General features: G+C 32.7%; 1 long non-coding RNA gene across 1 annotated transcript in view; it reads left to right on the top strand.

Moving 5' to 3' along the window:
- Positions 1 to 4,094: 4,094 nt before the first annotated feature.
- The window catches only part of LOC139512168 (uncharacterized), a 28,616-nt gene continuing 19,215 nt past the window's right edge, over positions 4,095 to 13,495 (top strand). The window contains exon 1 of the long non-coding RNA XR_011662184.1: positions 4,095 to 4,182. This is a non-coding gene — a long non-coding RNA (uncharacterized lncRNA). The remainder of the gene's footprint in view (positions 4,183 to 13,495) is intronic.

A 13,495-nucleotide genomic window follows, 5' to 3' on the forward strand; every position in this document is an offset into this window, starting at 1 on the left:
ATGATTTTTTTTGTGACTTTTTCAGCATCATTCAATGGCTAAACTGTGAGGGATATATGTAGAGTTGGGTAAATGAAACACCAAATTATAGCTATAGAGCAAGAGAGAGATACATTAATACATTGTAGGTAAGTTTCAAACTAAGGGAGATAATTTAATTCATGAATAACATAAAAACACAACAGAATTGTTTTTTGTTGTTGTTTGACTATTTTTAGCTCACCTGACTTGAAAGGTCAAGTGAACTTTTCTCATCACTTGGCCTCCGTCGTCCGTTAATTTTTACAAAATCTTCTCCTCTGAAACTACTTGGCCAAATTTAACCACAATCATCATTAGGCCAACTAACCAAGATGGCGGCCATGGCTAAAAATAGACCATAGGGTCAAAATGTAGATTTTGGCTCATATCTCTAAAACCAAAGCATTCACAGCAAATCTGACTGAGATAAAATTGTTCATTAGGTGAAGATATATTTGACCCGAAATATTAAAACCAATCGGGCAACTCATTGTTGGGTTGCTGGCCCTGAATTGATCATTTTAAGAAAATTTTGCAGCTTTTGGTTATTATCTTGAATATTTTTATAGAATGAGATAAACTGTAAACAGCAATAATGTTCAGCAGAGTAAGATCTACAAATAAGTCAACATGACCAAAATGGTCAATTGACCCCTTAAGGAGTTATTGTGATTTATAGTAAGTTTTCAACAATTTTTACAAAATATTTTCCACTGTAACTACTGAGCCAAGTTTTTTATTAGATACAGATAATTTTAAGTAGCAAGAATGTTCAGTAAAGTAAGATCTACAAACACATCACCATCACCAAAACACAATTTTGTCATGAATCCATCTGTGTCCTTTGATCACCTAGCTTGCTTGCTATGTTTGTTTGGAAAAGCTGTAAATGTTCAAACCTGCTGCACTTGTTTGCACCTGTCCTAAGTCTGGAACCTGGAGTCGATTTTTTTGTTGATTTCACAAAAAAATTTACAACTAAGATTGATCGTAACTCATGAACAATTCTGTATACTTACAATTTATCTTAGTCACAAGTTTTTTGTGAAATCGACTCCTGTTGTTTAGTGGTTGTCTTTTGTTGATAAGGTTTATGAGTGTTTCTCGATTCTCGTTTTTAACGAGCCTGTAGAAAACTCGACATAGGGATAGTGATGGGTGGCGGCAGTGTTAACTAACTTCTTAAAAGTTTTATATTTTAGAAGGTGGAAGACCTGCATGCTTCATATTTTGTATATAAATGCCTTACCTATGTTATGAAGTTTCCGTCTTGTCACCTGTCCATTATCCTTGACTTTATTTTCATGGTTCAGTTACTATTTCAAAACATTTTTTGCTATGTTAATTTCTCTCTTGTTATGTGTTATGGATAACTATATTTAGTATGTGCATACCTTGCAAGGTAGTCATTTTTTAGCTCACCTGGCCCAAAGGGCCAAGTGAGCTTTTCTCATCACTTGGCGTCTGGCGTCGTTAACTTTTACAAAAATCTGCTCCTCTGAAACTACTAGGCCAAATTGAACCAAACTTGGCCACAATCATCATTGGGGTATCTAGTTTAAAAAATGTGTGGCGAGACCCGGTCAACCAACCAAGATGGCGGCCACGGCTAAAAATAGAACATAGGGGTAAAATGCAGTTTTTGGCTTATAACTCAAAAACCAAAGCATTTAGAGGAAATCTGACGGGGTAAAAATGTTTATCATGTCAGGATCTATCTGCCCTGAAATTTTCAGATGAATTGGTCAACCCGTTGTTGGGTTGCTGCCCCTGAATTGGTAATTTTGAGGAAATTTTGCTGTTTTTATTGGTTATTATCTTGAATATTATTATAGATAGAGATAAACTGTAAACAGCAATAATGTTGGCAAAGTTAGATTTACAAATAAGTCAACATGACCGAAATGGTCAGTTGACCCCTTTAGGAGTTATTGCCCTTTATAGTCAATTTTTAACCATTTTTCATAAATCTAAGTAATCTTACAAAAATCTTCTCCTCTGAAACTACTGCGCCAAATTAATCCAAACTTGGCCACAATCAACTTTGGGGTATCTAGTTTAAAAAATGTGTGGCGTGACCTGGTCAACCAACTAAGATGGCCGCCACGGCTAAAAATAGAACATAGGGGTAAAATGCAGTTTTTGGCTTATAACTCAAAAACCAAAGCATTTAGAGGAAATCTGACGGGGTAAAAATGTTTATCATGTCAGGATCTATCTGCCCTGAAATTTTCAGATGAATTGGTCAACCCGTTGTTGGGTTGCTGCCCCTGAATTGGTAATTTTGAGGAAATTTTGCTGTTTTTATTGGTTATTATCTTGAATATTATTATAGATAGAGATAAACTGTAAACAGCAATAATGTTGGCAAAGTTAGATTTACAAATAAGTCAACATGACCGAAATGGTCAGTTGACCCCTTTAGGAGTTATTGCCCTTTATAGTCAATTTTTAACCATTTTTCATAAATCTAAGTAATCTTTTACAAAAATCTTCTCCTCTGAAACTACTGGGCCAAATTAATCCAAACTTGGCCACAATCAACTTTGGGGTATCTAGTTTAAAAAATGTGTGGCGTGACCTGGTCAACCAACTAAGATGGCCGCCACGGCTAAAAATAGAACATAGGGGTAAAATGCAGTTTTTGGCTTATAACTCAAAAACCAAAGCATTTAGAGGAAATCTGATGGAGGTAAAAATGTTTATCAGGTCAAGATCTATCTGCCCTGAAATTTTCAGATGAATTGGTCAACCTGTTGTTGGGTTGCTGCCCCTGAATTGGTAATTTTGAGGAAATTTTGCCGTTTTTGGTTATTATCTTGAATATTATTATAGATAGAGATAAACTGTAAACAGTAATAATGTTCAGCAAAGTTAGATTTACAAATAAGTCAACATGACCGAAATGGTCAGTTGACCCCTTAAGGAGTTATTGCCCTTTATAGTCAATTTTTAACCATTTTTCATAAATCTAAGTAATCTTTTACAAAAATCTTCTCCTGAAACTAATGGGCCAAATTAATCCAAAGTTGGCCACAATCATCTTTGGGGTATCTAGTTTAAAAAATGTGTAGCGTGACCCGGTCAACCAACCAAGATGGCCGCCACGGCTAAAAATAGAACATAGGGGTAAAATGCAGTTTTTGGCTTATAACTCATTTTCATGTTTCAGTGGTCTAAGTTAAGTTTTTGAGATTCGGTCTTTTTCTTGTACTATATGCAATAGATCTACTTTATTTGGTGTGTGGAAATATTTTATGAAGTACATGTCAGTATCACAGGTTTTATTTGACCTTGATCTCATTTTTACTGTTCATATTTGCTCGGTGTTATTGTGTTCTGGTCTGTTTTTTTTTTTTAAATATAAGCAATAGGTCAACTATATTTGTTGTATAGAAGGATTGTAGACTAGGTGTACATATCCAACTGGCATGATTCATCTGACCTTGACCTCATTTTCATGGCTCATTGGTCAATATGTTTAGTTTCTTGGTTTAGTCCATCTGTTTCTTAAAAAACTACAAGCAATCGGTCAACTATATTAAGTGAATCGAATGATTGTAAGGTGTACAAAATTTCTCGTTTTTATATAGATTAGACTGTTGGTTTTCCCGTTTGAATGGTTTTACACTAGCAATTTGTGGGGCCCTTTATAGGTTGGTGTTTGGTGTTTGGTGTGAGCCAAGACTCCATGTTAAGGCTGTACCTTGACCTATAATGGTTTACTTTTATTGTCTCATTGGCACTCATACCATATCTTCTCGTATTTGTATTTCTCGTTTGGTTTATATGACCTTGCCCTTATTTTCTTGGATCATGTTAAGTTTATGTGATAGTTGTATTAAAAGCTTTATATCAGAACTATAATATCAATGGTTAGAAAAGAAGGCGAGACACTTCAGTGTGTGCACTCTTGTTTTTTTTTTTTATAGATTAGACCTTTTGTTGTCCATTTAAATTTAGTGGCAAAAACCAAGAATTGTTTTTTCCTTCAAAATATAATTATAATTGATTATAAACATTCATTGATTGCTACTTCTGTTTTGTTAATAAGGAACTTGCTTAATTACTGTTTTTAGATGGAATTTGAATAAGCAGAATAACAGATTGACAAATGAAGAGACAGAAAGTCTTAAAGGAAAGCAATTTGGTTGAGGAATGGTAAGTATATATAGTGGTTACATTTTTATTAAGCAAGGAAGAAATAATTTCATAATGATTGAAAACCTGAGTTATCTCCCATAATTAAAGTTTGTCCAAATACATTTTTACTAAAAATAGGGGAAGTAAGAAAAGATCGTTTTACAGTAATAATATTCTATATATAATAGATAAAATAGTGTTATTGTTAATATGCTTGTTTCAAATCAGGAACCCAGGTATAGTTGTTATATTTCGTCTAAACTAATAGTGATTCCTCTTGTTTCTTAGAAATTGGTAAGGCCAAATAAAAAAAGAAGTGTGTTTCATATTATGGTACTCACCCTATTTTTCAAGCTCGAAAATAGCCTACCCTGAAGTTTATTTTGTTATTTTACAATGAGCACTGTTAAAAGTCAGAATGTCCCTCCCATATCTCAATGTTTATTATTTTTGGCCTAGTGGAAGTTCTCAGATAATCTCTGGATTTCTCAACTTGTCTAATTTACAGCTTGATAAAATCTGCAGTTATTATTAATGAATTTTCGGCTCTCCCTTGACACCATTTGTGAGTATGGTTATGAGGAAATGATGGTAGTCCGTAGGAAGTGGACAATAAATGGCTGACATGTGTTAAGAGACTGCCATATCTCTTGCACATAAAAGACACCCTTTGAAGATTTCGAAAAAAGAGCAGGCTAATGCCACTACAAAGCAGCACTCGCACCCACAAAGTGTAAAGGGATTTATATAAGTTGCAATAACTTGTTTCCCAATCCACTATAAATAAATATGTTTAAATTAAATATTAATGATCTCAGATATGTTGACCACCAGATGTGTTTTAATTTTATAAACTATGTATTCATGAATAAAGCATGGATGCAACCATTTCCTGCTAATTCAGCTTTTCGGTAGATGGAAGCTTCAGGTCTTGTACACCAGAATGTTATTAGTATGACAACAATCCAAAATTTATTTATCAGTTGTAAAGCTGATATTGCTGTAAATTGTACTCTCAACCTTTAGGTAGGTGCACAAAATTCAATCAAAAAATTATTAACAGTGATATGTTTTAAAAGGTTTTGAGAATTAATTTTAAGGTTAAATCTATGATTGTAAAGCACAACACCATAATGTTAAAAAGTTCAGTGTAGCATAATTTTGCTTGACCGTGTTTACAATCTGTTTCAAAGCAAGATAGATTGTAACCTTTGGTTAGCAAAACATAAGAAAACATAAGCATGGCATGGATTAACACAGCAGCTGCACCAAAATAACACTACTAATAGCATGCATAAGCATAAAAACTTAAATGCTATGCTGACTTGCTGATCTTATGGTTGTTCTTATTCTCTCAATTTCTGGTAAATTTAATTTTAATTGACACAAATTGATAAATTGATTGTTTTCTGAGTGCTTGTTTCCTAACCTGTCCTATAAGATTTACAAAAAAATATCACAAAATTTCTGCCCAATTTTTTTCATTTTTCACCAGGATCTTCAACAGTGTGTTTTTTAACTTTAATTTACAAAGTTGACTCTGCAAACATATGTTAAAATAAATTAATGATGTTCACAATGATGTTACTGATTTTTTTTACTTTGCAATATAAATTTTATCAATTTAATTAAGAATAGTTTGACTTTGCCATCACATGTTTTAATAAATAAATGATATTCTTGTTACTTATGATGTTTTTGTGTGTAATCATTTTAATCAGAATCTGAATTATAAGCTCTATTGAGAGTAGCAAGTTTTGGCTATTAAGGAATTATTGAAAGCAGTGGCAGATCCAGAACTTTTCCTAAGGGGGGGCCCACTGACTGACCTAAGGCTCCAGTCATGCTTCAATGATTCCCTATATAATCAACCAACTTTTTCCCACGAAAGGGCCCCCCCTGGATCTGCCTATCAAGGGGTACAATCAAAATCACGTGATCGATATACACACACCGGAAGTAACAGTCGAGCAGACCGCTTGAAAGGTAAGTAGTCGTATTTACTTGTTTATATCAATAAAATTTAATAAATAAGGTAGTGCACCGAATGTAGGATACTATCTAGTTTTGAAATACACAATAATCCTTGCTGGAAAGCGTGCAGTTAATGCGAACACTTCGACACAGTTCCAAAATTTCACCGTCGAAGTGTTTGCAATAACTGCAAGCTTTCTAGCAAAAACAATTGTGTATTTTAAAACTACATACTATCCGACATTCGGTGTGCCAACTTATTAATCAAAATTTAATTGATATTAACAAGAAAATGCAACTACTAACCTTTCAAGCGGCGAGTTCGACTGTAAGTTCCAGTGTGTGTATACCCATCACGTGATTTTGATTGTACCCCTTGCCTATGGAAAGTGTTCCGAACAGAATATAAAATTGGACTTTGCATTCAAATGGAAGAAAAACTTGACTTCACAATCACATGTTTTAATACATCAATGATATTATTGTTATTTATGATGTTTTTTTGTGTATAATCTTTCTTTTTTGCTGTCTGATTAAAACCAGCCTCACCATCAACTTGTAGTAGAGGCTGGTTTTAATCAGACTCTCTTTGTAGCAGATTGTACTTCAAACAACAGAACCATCAGCTCCATTGGGGAGTAGCAAGTATTTTCTCTAAAGGAATTAATGAAAGTGTTCAGAATAAAATAAAAAAAATATTTTTTAGGTCAATATAATTTAACAAATTAAAGAATTTTTTGACTTTGCAATATAATTTAATAAATTTAAAAAAAGTTTGACCTCGCAATCACATGTTTTTATGTATCCTTGGTATTAATGTTATTTATGATGTTTTTTTGTGTGTAATCTTTCTTTTTTTGCAGTCTGATTAAAACCAGCCCCACCATCAACTTGTAGTAGGGGCTGATTTTAATCAGACTCTCTTTGTAGCAGATTGTTCCTTACACACCTGGACCAAACTCCATTTGGGAAGAGCCAGTATTGGCTCTAAAGGAATTAATGAAAGTGTTAAGAATTAAATATAAATATATTTTTAGTTCAATATAATTTAACTTTGAGAAAAGTTTGACTTTCCAATATAATTTTACAAATTTAAGACAAAGTTTGACTTTGCAATGACATGTTTTAATGTATCGTTGGTATTAATGTTATTTATGATGTTTCATGTGTGTAATCTTGTTTTGCAGTCTGATTAAAACCAGCCCCTGACCATCAACTTGTAGTAGGGGCTGATTTTAATCACTCTCTTTGTAGCAGATTGTTCCTTACACAACTGGACCAAGCTCCATTTGGGAAGAGCCAGTATTGGCTCTAAAGGAATTAATGAAAGTGTTAAGAATTAAATATAAATATATTTTTAGGTCAATATAATTTAACTTTGAGAAAAGTTTGACTTTCCAATATAATTTTACAAATTTAAGACAAAGTTTGACTTTGCAATGACATGTTTTAATACATCCATGATATTATTGTTATTTATGATGTTTTTTGTGTGTAATCTTTCATTTTTGCAGTCTGATTAAAACCAGCCCCACCATCAACTTGCAGTAGGGGCTGGTTTTAATCAGACTCTCTTTGTAGCAGATTGTTCTTCACACAACTGGACTAATCTCCATTTGGGAGTAGCAAGTGTTGGCTCTGAAGGAATTAATGAATAAATGTATCCTTGTTATTAATGTTATTTATGATGTTTTTTTGTGTGTAATCTTTCTTTTTTTTGCAGTCTGATTAAAACCAGCCCCACCATCAACTTGTAGTAGGGGCTGATTTTAATCAGACTCTCTTTGTAGCAGATTGTTCCTTACACACCTGGACCAAACTCCATTTGGGAAGAGCCAGTATTGGCTCTAAAGGAATTAATGAAAGTGTTAAGAATTAAATATAAATATATTTTTAGTTCAATATAATTTAACTTTGAGAAAAGTTTGACTTTCCAATATAATTTTACAAATTTAAGACAAAGTTTGACTTTGCAATGACATGTTTTAATACATCCATGATATTATTGTTATTTATGATGTTTTTTGTGTGTAATCTTTCATTTTTGCAGTCTGATTAAAACCAGCCCACCATCAACTTGCAGTAGGGGCTGGTTTTAATCAGACTCTCTTTGTAGCAGATTGTTCTTCACACAACTGGACTAATCTCCATTTGGGAGTAGCAAGTGTTGGCTCTGAAGGAATTAATGAATAAATGTATCCTTGGTATTAATGTTATATATGATTTTTTTTTTGTGTAATCTTTCTTTTTTTGCAGTCTGATTAAAACCAGCCCCACCATCAACTTGTAGTAGGGGCTGATTTTAATCAGACTCTCTTTGTAGCAGATTGTTCCTTACACAACTGGACCAAGCTCCATTTGGAAAGAGCCAGTATTGGCTCTAAAGGAATTAATGAAAGTGTCCATTTGGTATCTTTCATCCCTCTTTTAAACACTAATTAAGAAAAAAAAGTGTATGAATCTAGCTGAGACTATCAAAGATCTTCATCATCAACAAATTACTTAATTTAAAAAAAAAGTTGATTTCAGTTTTCAGAAACATTTAATGCCATATTTGGATGTCTGGTTAATGATGAATTATAAGCAATTAAATAAATTTGAGATGTTATCTGGTGTTAATGGCCATAATTAATTATCCTATGTTAAGGGGAATATGTGCACTACATTATAAATTGGCAGAAAAATATTTGTATTCAAAAGTAAAATGTTTTAATGCAAATAAATATCAAATTATAAATTCAGAAATACATCTTACTTTCTAGCCATTTCTATACTAATATTTAACCTACAATCTAACAAACCTAACATTTTTTCTTTATCATTGGTCATTTCTAAGTTGTGATTTCTTTATTTCTGACTATTTTGCTGGTTTGAATGGTTTCCTTTATTTGATAGTCGAAACGTTCTCTTTAGTTTTATTAGAGTTTCCTAGTTATGTATTTCTGAAATTATTCATTGGTATTTTAAGAACTTTAAAAAAAATCTATTTTTGAATTATTAAAATTAAATTGTCTCATTTGATTCATTAACAATTTAATATGTTTCGTAATTAATTCTTGATAATATTACCATTGTAGTGCATATTATTCATCTGCTAAAATTGTCCAGATCCTTGTCCAATTTTTTCTTTTATTTGTTCAGTAGAGAATTTAGTGTTCATAGCAGCTCTTTTCTGGTTTCTGCTTTAAATTCTCAAATTTTAAATATCCAAGTCTGAAATTTAATACAGATATACTAATAAAGATATATATTTGCGCTAATTCTCCTTCTTTTCATGATCATTAAAAAATTGCTTGTAGAAGGTATTTTCACATACATGTATAATGAAATTTAAAATTATACTTAAAAAAATTAAAAAAATGAGTAAGATCATAAAAAAACCTTTTTTATGAAATTGAGCAGAATTAATATTTATTAAATAGAAATGCACTTGAAATTGAACTCCCTTTTGCTTAAGTTTGATGTTTGAGTTGCATATATGAAAGCAGAATTAATTAAAAATCTAAATTTAATAGTTCCTTTCAGCTCACCTGGCCTGAATTTTTTTATATTGAGATAAACTGTAAACAGCAATACTCTGCAGCAAAGTAAGATATACAAATGACTCAACATTACCAAAATGTTCAGTTGATCCCCTAAAGGAGTTATTGCCCTTTATAGTTTATTTATTAAAAAAAATCGTTAATTTTTGTAATCTTACTAAAATCCTCTCCTCTGAAACTACTGACAAATTTAACCAAGCTGTCAATAATCATTAATAGGGTATGTAGTAAAAAAACTGTGTCCGATGACCCGGCCCGTGAACCAAGATGGCTGCCCTGGCTAAAAATAGTACATAGGGTAAAATGCAGCTTTTGGCTCATATCTCTTAAACCGAAGTATTCGGAGCAAATATGACAGTATTGAATTGTTCATTAGGTGAAGATCCATCTGCCCTGAATTTTAAGACCATTCCGGCAACCCATTGATTGATGGGTAGCTGCCCCTTAATTGGAATTTTAAGGAAATTTTGCAGTTTTGGTTATAGTTGACTGTAAACAGCATTACTGTTCAGCAAAGTAAGATATATAAATGAGTAAACATTACCAAAATGGTCAGCTGACACCCTAAAGGAGTTATTGCCCTTTATAGTTTATTTATAAAAAAAATCGTTTATTTTTGTAATCTTACTAAAATCATCTCCTTTGAAACTACTATGACAATTTTAACCAAGCTGTCCATAACCATTATTAGGGTATGTAGTCAAAAAATGTGGCCGATGACCCCGCCTGCGAACCAAATTGGTTTCCTTGGCTAAAAATAGTACATAGGGTAAAACTCAGCTTTTGGCTCATATCTCTTAAACCGAAGTATTTAGAGCAAATATGATAGTATAGAATGTTTCATTAGGTGAAGATCTATCTGCCCTGAAATTTTCAGACCATTCCGGCAATCCGTTGATGGGTTACTGCCCCTGAATTGGTAATTTTGCAGTTTTGGTTATTTTCTTGAATTTTATTATAGATAGAGATAAGCTGTTAAGAGCAATAATGTTCAGCAAAGTAAGATATACAAAGAAGTCAACATTATCATAATGGTCAGTTGACCCCTTAAGGAGTTGTTGACCTCTATAGTCAATTTATAACAATTTTTCGTTAATTTTTGTAAGCTTACTAAAATCCTCTCCTCTGAAACTACAATGACAAATTTAACCAAGCTGTACACAATCATAATTAGGGTATTTAGTTTAAGGAATGTGTCCGATGACTCCGCCCGCGAACCAAGATAGCTGCCCTGGCTAAAAATAGTACAGAGGGTAAAGTGCAGCTTTTGGCTCATATCTCCGAAACCGAAGCATTTAGAGCAAATCTGACAGGATAGAATTGTTCATTAGAAAAAGATCTATCTGCCCTGAAATTTTCGGACCATTCCAGTAGCCCGTTGTTAGGTTGCTTCCATTGAATTGGTAATTTTAAGGAAATTTTGCAGTTTTTGGTTATCTTGAATTTTATTTATAGATAGAGATGAACTGTTAACAGCAATAATGTTGAGCAAAGAAAGACCTAAAAAAAAGTCTTAACATTTATGTGCAGAAATTTAGAATATATTGAAAGAGAAATAAAACTTTACAACAGACAGAGTATAAATTCCAAAATACAAACAAGGTTAAAAGATCCATGAAAGTGTTAAGAATTAAATATAAATATATTTTTAGATCAATATAATTTAACTTTGAGAAAAGTTTGACTTTCCAATATAATTTTACAAAGTTTGACCGTGCAATGACATGTTTTAATACATCCATGATATTATTGTTATTTATGATGTTTTTTGTGTGTAATCTTTTATTTTTGTAGTCTGATTAAAACCAGCCCCACCATCAACTTGCAGTAGGGGCTGGTTTTAATCAGACTCTCTTTGTAGCAGATTGTTCTTCACACAACTGGACTAATCTCCATTTGGGAGTAGCAAGTGTTGGCTCTGAAGGAATTAATGAATAAATGTACCCTTGGTATTAATGTTATTTATGATGTTTTCTTGTGTGTAATCTTTCTTTTTTTGCAGTCTGATTAAAACCAGCCCCACCATCAACTTGTAGTAGGGGCTGATTTTAATCAGACTCTCTTTGTAGCAGATTGTTCCTTACACAACTGGACCAAGCTCCATTTGGGAAGAGCCAGTATTGGCTCTAAAGGAATTAATGAAAGTGTTAAGAATTAAATATAAATATATTTTTAGTTCAATATAATTTAACAATTTTGAGAAAAGTTTGACTTTCCAATATAATTTTACAAATTTAAGACAAAGTTTGACTTTGCAATGACATGTTTTAATGTATCCTTGGTATTAATGTTATTTATGATGTTTCATGTGTGTAATCTTTTTTTGCAGACTGATTAAAACCAGCCCCACCATCAACTTGTAGTAGGGGCTGATTTTAATCAGACTCTCTTTGTAGCAGATTGTTCCTTACACAACTGGACCAAGCTCCATTTGGGAAGAGCCAGTATTGGCTCTAAAGGAATTAATGAAAGTGTTAAGAATTAAATATAAATATATTTTTAGGTCAATATAATTTAACAATTTTGAGAAAAGTTTGACTTTCCAATATAATTTTACAAATTTAAGACAAAGTTTGACTTTGCAATGACATGTTTTAATACATCCATGATATTATTGTTATTTATGATGTTTTTTGTGTGTAATCTTTTATTTTTGTAGTCTGATTAAAACCAGCCCCACCATCAACTTGCAGTAGGGGCTGGTTTTAATCAGACTCTCTTTGTAGCAGATTGTTCCTCACACAACTGGACTAATCTCCATTTGGGAGTAGCAAGTGTTGACTCTAAAGGAATTAATGAATAAATGTATCCTTGGTATTAATTAAGGTCTTTCCTTTATCTATAAGGAAAGACCTTACTGTATTTCTTCTGATTATTATTATTATTATTCTTCTTGTTCCGCCAAACTTTGACAAAATTTCCCTCCGTAACCGTAAACCATGTCGCTTTCATGTTCACACTTTGTATTGGTGTCATGAATACCTATCCGGAACTCACCCTGTGAGTCGAAATATTTTGTCGGTTCGGAGTAATCCCTCCGAAACCCAAAAACCTTGTTATCGTTCCAACACCGTAACCGTAATAGGTAGAAAAAAAACGAAGGGTGAAATTTGTTCAGGACCAGACCCCGGTTCTTCTTTACATTTGGATCGAAAAGATTCAACGACTCATTGGTGGGGTTATGCCCCTATGAAAATTAACCGGTGTCGGTTGGCCACCAAAACTCAGAAACCGTAAGTCGTAGACACCTAGGATCTTCACCAATCATCATCAATTCATGTATCTTTGAAAAATACCTCAAGGTCAAATTTGTATGTTGACCTTGACCTCTGACCTAACACCTTGTTATGAGATAATCTCAGAAACCATTATACTTACAGAAGTTTTAAATAGTGGAAAATGTTTGGGTCATTATGGCGCAACTTTGTTACATTTTGACCAAAGAGATTTGACCTTTCTATAAGGGGCATAACCCTAGTTTTAGGTTTCTGAAAAGACAAAATCAGCTTTTACTATATAACCAAAGGTCCTAGACCCTTGGGGTCTTCAGTAATGGCGTTGGGGACTAATGACCTTGACAAAGGTCAAAAGGTCAAAGGTCAAGGTCATGTCCAAGATAGCGAATTTAGTGTTTTTAACCTTATATAAAGGATTTTTAGTGTGTTTTCGAGCTTTTTAAGGTTGACCTTGACCTTTTCAATACATTCTAGGTCTGTTGGAACATGTATTTTACATTAAAAAAGGAAAGACCTCTCAATTGTTCAAGAACAATTGACAGTTTAATGTTATTTATGATGTTTTTTTGTGTGTAATCT

This window comes from Mytilus edulis, chromosome 2 (assembly GCF_963676685.1).
Source record: "Mytilus edulis chromosome 2, xbMytEdul2.2, whole genome shotgun sequence".
Classification (NCBI taxonomy): Eukaryota; Metazoa; Mollusca; class Bivalvia; order Mytilida; family Mytilidae; genus Mytilus; species Mytilus edulis.